Source organism: Bison bison, unplaced genomic scaffold, assembly GCF_000754665.1.
Source record: "Bison bison bison isolate TAMUID 2011002044 unplaced genomic scaffold, Bison_UMD1.0 scf7180017864155, whole genome shotgun sequence".
In the NCBI taxonomy this organism is placed as follows: Eukaryota; Metazoa; Chordata; class Mammalia; order Artiodactyla; family Bovidae; genus Bison; species Bison bison.
Window position 1 is genome coordinate 1,426,517 of NW_011494727.1, and position 8,362 is coordinate 1,434,878.

An 8,362-nucleotide genomic window follows, 5' to 3' on the forward strand; every position below is an offset into this window, starting at 1 on the left:
AAGTTTTTTTTCTTTTTTTTTTTTTTTTTTTAAAGAGAGGAGGCTGGTGGAGGCTTAACCTTTTCCCAGCCATGACCTTGGGCAGGTAATTTTACCTTTCTGAGACCCCTTTCTTCATACACACATGTTAGAATTTATTTCTCAGGTTTGTTGAACAGATTTAATGAGAAAACATATTAAACACCATCTACTATAGTAGAGGGCTTCCCAGGTGGCTCAGTGGTAAAGAATCCTCCTGCCAATGCAGGAGATGCAAGAGACATGAGTTCAAACCCTGGGTCAGGAAGACCCCTTGGAGGAGGAAATGGCAACCCACTCCAGTATTCCTGCCTGGGAAATCCCATGGACAGAGGAGCCTGGCGGGCTGCAGTCTGAGGAGTCACAAAGTCCGAGGAGTCACTCGGACATAACTGAGTGACTGAGCACACGCATTATAGTAGAACCTGAAAGTCCTTTGTTCTTTTTCCCCAGAAGTCAACCATTCTATCCCTGGGAAAAATGAAGATATTACTTATCATACTCAATATAATATGTTCTTACAGGAATACGAAGTTCATTGTCACCCCTCCCATCCACCAGCCCAGTTTCTCAGACTTCAACACTGCCTGATCCTCACCCCAACATTCAACTCACCCTGCCCCCCAGTCTCACCATGTCCTGAGTCAAAGCCATTCTCACTGTTTATGTGGGCACTTCTAGACCCTCATGGACTCCTTGCTAACATTTGGGCTCCTCAAACCCTGAATATTCATTGGAAGGACTGATGCTGAAGCTGAAGCTCCAGTACTTTGGCCACCTGATGCAAAGAGCCAACTCACTGGAAAAGACCCTAATGCCAGGAAAGATTGAAAGCAGAAGGAGAAGGGAATGACAAAGGATAAGATGATTGGATGGCATCCCTGACTCAATGCACATGAGTTTGAGTAAGCTCCGGGAGATAGTGAAGGACAGGGAAGCCTCGTGTGCTGCAGTCCATGGGGTTGCCAAGAGTCAGACACGACTTGTTGACTCAACAACAACAACAATAAAACCAGTTTGCTACATAAGTTGAATCATTTTGCACCATTGCTTAAAAGTATCCTTTTGCTCTCGGAATTCAGACCAAATCTTCTGATACCGGCAAGTCAAGTGCTGTCAGCTGGCTGACTGCCTGACCTCATTCTTACCACACTCCTCTCTGCTGTGGAACTCTAGCCAGTCTGGCCTTCATCCAGGCCATCTACCACAGGACCTTTGCACGTGCAACTCTCTCTGCTTGGATCATCTTCCTCCTACTCTTGCTCTGGTTACTCCTTATTTATTCTTCAAGTCTTTCTCAGAGAAGATGTCCTGGCCTCCTTGACCAGGTCAAGCTCCTGAGAACCACAAACCTCTCTTCAAAGCCCTATAATTTGGCATAGTTTTCCATTTGATCTGTGTGGTGATGACCTGAGTGCTTCCCCTACCCCCACCACCAACAGACCCCCATGAGAGCAGTCCATGGCTGCTTCTGCTCACTGATGGTATCAGGCATGTAGTAGTCACTCAACACATATTTGGGTTTTTTTTTAATGTATAGTTTTAATTTTTTATTTATTTATTTTTGGCTGCCCTGGGTCTTCATTGCTGCAGGCAGGCTTTCTCTAGCTGCAGGGAGAAGGAGCTGCTCTCTAGTTGGCTTCTCTCATTGTGGAGCACGGGCTCTAGACCGTGGGCTAAGTAGTCACAGCACATGGGCTTAGTTGCTCCATGGCATGTGGGATCTTCCCAGACCAGGGACCAAACCCATGTACCCTGCATTGGCAGGTGGATTCTTCACCACTGGACCACCAGGGATGTCTTCAATAAATATTTGTTAAGTGAATGCCTTAAGAACCCCCTGAATGGTATGAAAAGGCAAAAAGATAGAACACTTAAAGATGAACTCCCCAGGTCGGTAGGTGCCCAATATGCTACTGGAAATCAGTGGAGAAATAACTCCAGAAAGAATGAAGAGACAAAGCCAAAGCAAAGACAACACCCAGTTGTGGATGTGACTGGTGATAGAAGCAAAGTCCGATGCTGCAAAGAGCAATATTGCATAGGAATCTGGAATGTTAGGGCCATGAATCAAAGCAAATTGGAAGTGGTCAAACAGGAGATGGCAAGGGTGAATGTCGACATTTTAGGAATCAGCAAACTAAAATAGACTGAAATGGGCAAATTTAACTCAGATGACCATCTACTACTAGATGACCGTTTAACTCAGATGATATCTACTACTGTGGGCAAGAATCCCTTAGAAGAAATAGAGTAGCCATCATAGTCAACAAAAAAGTCCAAATTGCAATACTTGGATGCAATCTCAAAAATGACAGAATGATCTCTCTTTGTTTCCAAGGTAAACCATTCAATATCACGGTAATCCAAGTCTATGCCCTGACCAGTAATGCTGAAGAAGCTGAAGTTGAATGGTTCTATGAAGACCTACAAGACCTTCTAGAATTAACACCCCCAAAAGATATCCTTTTCATTATAGGGGACTAGAGAATGCAAAAGTGGGAAGTCAAGAAACACCTGGGGTAACAGGCAAATTTGGCCCTGGAGTACAAAACAAAGCAGATCACAGGCTAACGGAGTTTTGCCAAGGGAACGTACTGGTCATAGCAAACACCCTCTTCCAACAACACAAGAGAAGACTCTACACATGGACATCACCAGATGGTCAATACCAAAGTCAGATTGATTACATTCTTTGCATCCAAAGATGGAGAAGGTTTATTCAGTCAGCAAAAACAAGACTGAGAGCTGACTGTGGCCCAGATCATGAACTCCTTATTGCCAAATTCAGACTTAAACTGAAGAAAGTAGGGAAAACCACTAGACCATTCAGGTATAACCTAAATCAAATCCCTTATGATTATACAGTAGAAGTGAGAAATAGATTCAAGGGATTAGATATGATAGAGTGCCTAAAGAACTATGGACGGAGGTTCGTGACATTGTACAGGAGACAGGGATCAAGACCATCCACAAGAAAAAGAAATGCAAAAAAGCAAAATGGCTGTCTGAGAAGGCCTTACAAATAGCTGTGAAAAGAAAAGAAGAGAAAAGCAAAGGAGAAAAGGGAAGATAAACCCATTTGAATTCAGAGTTCCAAAGAATAGCAAGGAGAGATAAGAAAGCCTTCCTCAGTGATCAGTGCAAAGAAATAGAGGAAAACAATAAAATAGGAAAGACTAGATATTTCTTCAAGAAAATTAGAGATACCAAGGGGACATTTCATGCAAAGATGGGCTCAATAAAGGATAGAAATGGTATGGACCTAACAGAAGCAAAAGATATTAAGAAGAGGTAGCAAGAATACACAGAAGAACTGTATAAAAAAGATCTTCATGACAAAGATAATCACGATGGTATGATCACTCACCTAGAGCCAGACATCCTGGAATGTGAAGTAGAGTGGGCCTTAGGAAGCATCACTACAAACAAAGCTAGTGGAGGTGATGGAATTCCAGTTGAGCTATTTCAAATCCTGAAAGATGATGCTGTGAAAGTGCTGCACTCAACATGCCAGCAAATTTGGAAAACTCAGCAGTGGCCACAGGACTGGAAAAGGTCAGTTTCATTCCAATCCCAAAGAAAGGCAATGCAAAAGAATGTTCAAACTACCACACAACTGCATTCATCTCACACACTAGCAAAGTAATACTCAAAATTATCCAAGCCAGGCTTCAACAGTATGTGAACTGTGAACTTCCAGATGTTCAAGCTGGTTTTAGAAAAGTCAGAGCAACCAGAGATCAAATTGCCAACATCTGTTGGATCATGGAAAAAGCAAGAGAGTTCCAGAAAAACATCTATTTCTGCTTTATTGACTATGCCAAAGCCTTTGACTGGGTGGATCACCACAAACTATGGAAAATTCTGAAAGAGATGGGAATACCAGACCACCTGACCTGACTCTTGAGAAATTTGTGTGCAGGTCAGTAAGCAACAGTTAGAACTGAACATGGAACAGACTGGTTCCAAATCGGGAAAGGAGTATGTCAAGGCTACATATTGTCACCCTGCTTATTTAACTTTTATGCAGAGTACATCATGAGAAACTCTGGGTGGGATGAAGCACAAGCTGGAATCAAGATTGCCAGGAGAAATATCAATAACCTCAGATATGCAGATGACACCACCCTTATGGCAGAAAGCAAAGAATAACTTAAGAGCCTCTTAATGAAAGTGAAAGAAGAGAGTGAAAAAGTTGGCTTAAAGCTCAGCATTCAGAAAACTAAGATCATGGCATCTGGTCCCATCACTTCATGGCAAATAGATGGGGAAACAGTGGAAACCGTGACAGACTTTATTTTTGGGGGGCCTCCAAAATCACTGTAGATCGTGACTGCAGCCGTGAACTTAAAAGATGCTTATTCCTTGGAAGAAAAGTTATGACCAACCTAGACAGTATATTAAAAAGCAGAGACATTACTTTGCCAACAAAGGTCCGTCTAGTCAAGGCTATGGTTTTTCCAGTAGTCATGTATGGATGTGAGAGTTGGACTATAAAGAAAGCTGAGCACCAAAGAATTGTTGCTTTTGAACTGTGGTGTTGGAGAAGACTCCTGAGAGTCCCTTGGACTGCAAGGAGATCCAACCAGTCCATCCTAAAGGAGATCAGTCCTGGGTGTTCACTGGAAGGACTGATGCTGAAACTGAAACTCCAATACGTTGGCCACCTGATGTAAAGAACTGACTCATTGGAAAAGACCCTGATGCTGGGAAAGATTTTAGGCAGGAGGAGAAGGGGACTGTAGAGGATGAGACAGCTGGATGGCATCACCGACTCAACTAAACTGAACTGAAGTGAATGCACACAGGCAGGGACTGGTGCATGGATGAATGAGTGATTCTACTCAGGAATCACTCCTTATTGGAGTCTCTGTAGCCCATCTCCACCCCTGCCTCCACTCCCACCTTGCCCTGGGAGAATGGTCTGCTCCTTCTCTGAGCCCTTCTCCAACCATGGCATACAGGCAAGACTCTTGCTCGGGCCAGATGCATCTCAGGGCTTGAGTCTGCCTTCTTCATCAGCTCCTTGAGGACCTTGCTCCTCTGCCACTCCCTGCCCTGGCTTGGGCTGGCCATCCCTGAGCTTGCCTGGAGACTTGGTAAACAAATGTGTGAGTGGATTGAATATATTCATAGGTTAATTCATCCAGGCATCCCTGGGAGACTGAATGACTGCCACCTGTCATCTGGCCTGGGTCTGAGTACAGGATAGAGTCTTCAGGGGAATCCCGGGTGCCCATGTTTGGGCTCGAGGTGCTCTGAGCAGTCATCACTTCCCTCCTTCTCTCTGGAGACATGCCCCCGGGGCCCTGGTCTGGGCAGTGTGGACTTTCCATTGCAGTGACCTGCAGCCACCCCTATTAGGCCTGGGCTGATGACCAAGGAGCAAGAGTGGGGAAACCAAGTCCCCGGGGGAGGGCTCCAGCTTGGTCACTGTGACTAAGGGAACAGAGGCCCCTGAGGATGATCGAGAGAGAGAAGTATGTGCTCCCCATCTCACTCCATCAGGGCTAGAATTTGCCAAGAAAAACCATCTTTCTTGTGCCCTTGAAGGCTGGCACCCAGGGGCCATGTATTCCCCCCACAACAAGTTTTACTCTGTAGGGCCTGCAGCTTGCTCCCACCTTTGCAGCAGAGAGACACACAAGCCTGCTTGGCCTGTTCCCGACTCCAAACAAAGAAAGAGGCCCTGCCTGGCCCACCATGGCCTTTTCCTGTTTGCTTTGGACACAGCCCATGGGCCCAGCTGGCTGGAATCCTTACTCTTTTGGAAAGGGCCTCTGGTCTTCAAAGTTGGCGCAGCAGGCAGCCTATTGCCCTGGAATGAGAGGTCCCTTTTCTGGGCATTGTGCCGGCCCAGTCTGGGGACACAGAGAGGGGCAAGCTCCACAGCCCCCACCTTCTTTGATAATAAAAAGAGATCTCTCTCCCAGCCCCCACCACAGCCCACGCATGGCCACGGCCACAGCCCACTGGGTAGCAATAACCTCGCTCTCCTCTCCTGTCACCCAACCTGCCCACACAACCTGGCAGAGAGATCTTCCTCTCCTGCTTGCACCTGGTGTCCCTCCCCTCACTGCTTAGAGGACGAAAGCTCACCTCTGGCTCAAGCCTGAAAATCTGTGGACTTGACCTTCTGGCCTCTCCTCTTTCCGGTGCCCAGCGTGACTGCAGTTGTTGGCATTTCTCCCAAACTCCCTGGACTTTTTCATATCTCTGTGCCTGCTTTCACTGCTGAGAATGCCTTTCCTCTCTTTCCTGTCAAACTCCTATTCATCCTTCAAAACCCAGGTCAAATGTCACTGCCTTCTCAAGCAGAGGCAGCTCCTCTCCCCTGATGTTTCCCTGGCCTCTGGCTCACACTTCTGTCACAGAACTTAAGAAAAGGCCATCTATGTTGTTCAAAAGCTTCTCACTAGACCGAGGCACCTCAAGGGAGCCATGACTTGTAGACTGTGCCATGCCTAGCACAGGGGAGAAGCCCAGTGTTGGCTGAATGAACGACAAGGTCCACACTCCTTGCAACGGCCTATAGGTCCAGTATGATCTAGCCTCCAGTGAGTCTCTGGTCTCATCTCAAGCCTTTGCCCCCTGTTGTTCTGCCCCACTGGCCTCTTTTGGTTTCTCGAGCCCATCATCTCTTCCCTCCTCCACCCTTCACTCCCACCCCAAGCGGCTCTTTGGGCCTGGAAAGCTTGTGTCTTTCCCTCACCTGCCACCCACTCATCCAGGAAGCTCACTTCAGTGATGCTACTCCAGGGAAGCCCTCGCAGCACCCCCAAGACTCAGTGCCATGAGGGTAGAATCCTCTACACCAGGCAAGCACTTGGTACACAGCAGACAGGTAACACATGCTCATGGAACAGATGCAACAATAAGACAATTCGGGACTTCCCTGCTGGTCTAGTGGCTAAGACTCCATGCTCCCAGTGTAGGGGGCCTGGATTGCATTCCTGGTCGGGGAACTAGAGCCCGTATGCTGCAACTAAGAGTTCGCAGGCCATAACTGAAGACCTCACATGGCGCAACAAAGACTGAAGATCCCGTGTGCCACAGCTGGGACCCGGCAAAGCCAAATAAATACTAAAAGAAATAAATAAAAATAAAGTTGATGTACTAGTCAGCTCAGGCCATCGTAACAAAGTACCACGGATAAGGTTGCTTTGAAAAAGGAAAATGACTTATAAAATAAAAATTAAAAAATAAATAAAGGGGCTTTCCCGGTGGGTCAGTGGTAAAGAATCCACTTGCCAAATGCAGGAGACACAGGTTTGATCCCTGATCTGGGAAGACTCCCACATGCCACAGAGCATCTAAGCCCCCATGCCACAACTACTGAGCTGTGCTCTAGGGCCCAGGCGCTGCAGCTCCTGAAGCCCTTGTGTCCTAGAGCCGGTTCTCCACAACAAGAGGAGCCACCGCAATGAGAAGCTCACAAACTGCGACTAGAGAGTAGCCCCCACTTGCTGCAACTAGAGAAAAGTCCACACAGCAACGAAGACCCAGCACAGCCAAAGATAAATAGAATTATTAAAAATGAATAAATAAATGAAAATTTTTCATCTAGATAGCCAACAAAATCATCTTGTTCGGCTGCGCTCACTTTGGGAATCACTGCTCCACCCCGTAGAATTCTGGGGAGGCGACATGTGCAAAGAGTCTTTGGAATGGAAGCTTTCTGCCAATGAGCAGATGTGTGCATTCCTTTTACTATTTATCTCTGGATGGGGAAGAAGCTGAGTCCCCAGCCCCCGTCTCAACCAAAGCTGCCTTTCTACCTGTGGGTTTATATATTTCTAACCTGATTATGCTTTGGTCCAGAGAACAAAAGTTATAAATTAAAAAAAAAAAAAGGCTAACAATGCTCATGTTAGAGAATATTTGAGGCATAGCCACTCATATAGGAGACAAAGCTTTATCTCAGGTTTGGGAGTGCAAGTTACTTTCTATTCAAACATGAAAACACCAGGAGCCTGGGAGGGACTGTGGTGGGGAAACCCAGGACCAGAAGTCTGGCAACTATGCAGCCCAGGCTCCCTCCCAGACTACCGGGCCCTGGGGGTAAGCTGCTGCTCAGGCTTACTCAGCACCTCCCCCGCCTTTAGCTGCAGGGCTGGGCAGGCTGGGAGCGATGGAAAAACCGAAGGCATCTGTCTGCTCTGAAGGAGCAGACAGTGAAGAGCGGGAATGAGGCTGGGGCCCCAGCGCCGGCACTTTCTGGCCCCTGAGGCTCCTGGCTTTCTCCCAGGCTTCTGAGGTCTCCACCCACAGCTGCAGGAGCCTGGGCCCAGGCCAGCCCCCCAGGGTGCTTCCTCTGGGAGCTTTGGACCTTGTCCATCCT

General features: G+C 47.1%; 1 protein-coding gene across 1 annotated transcript in view; it reads right to left on the reverse strand.

Annotated features, from left to right (window-relative positions):
* Positions 1–8,362, reverse strand: part of ANPEP (alanyl (membrane) aminopeptidase) — a 29,658-nt gene that overhangs the window by 17,787 nt on the left and 3,509 nt on the right. The gene's annotated exons all lie outside the window — the stretch shown is intronic.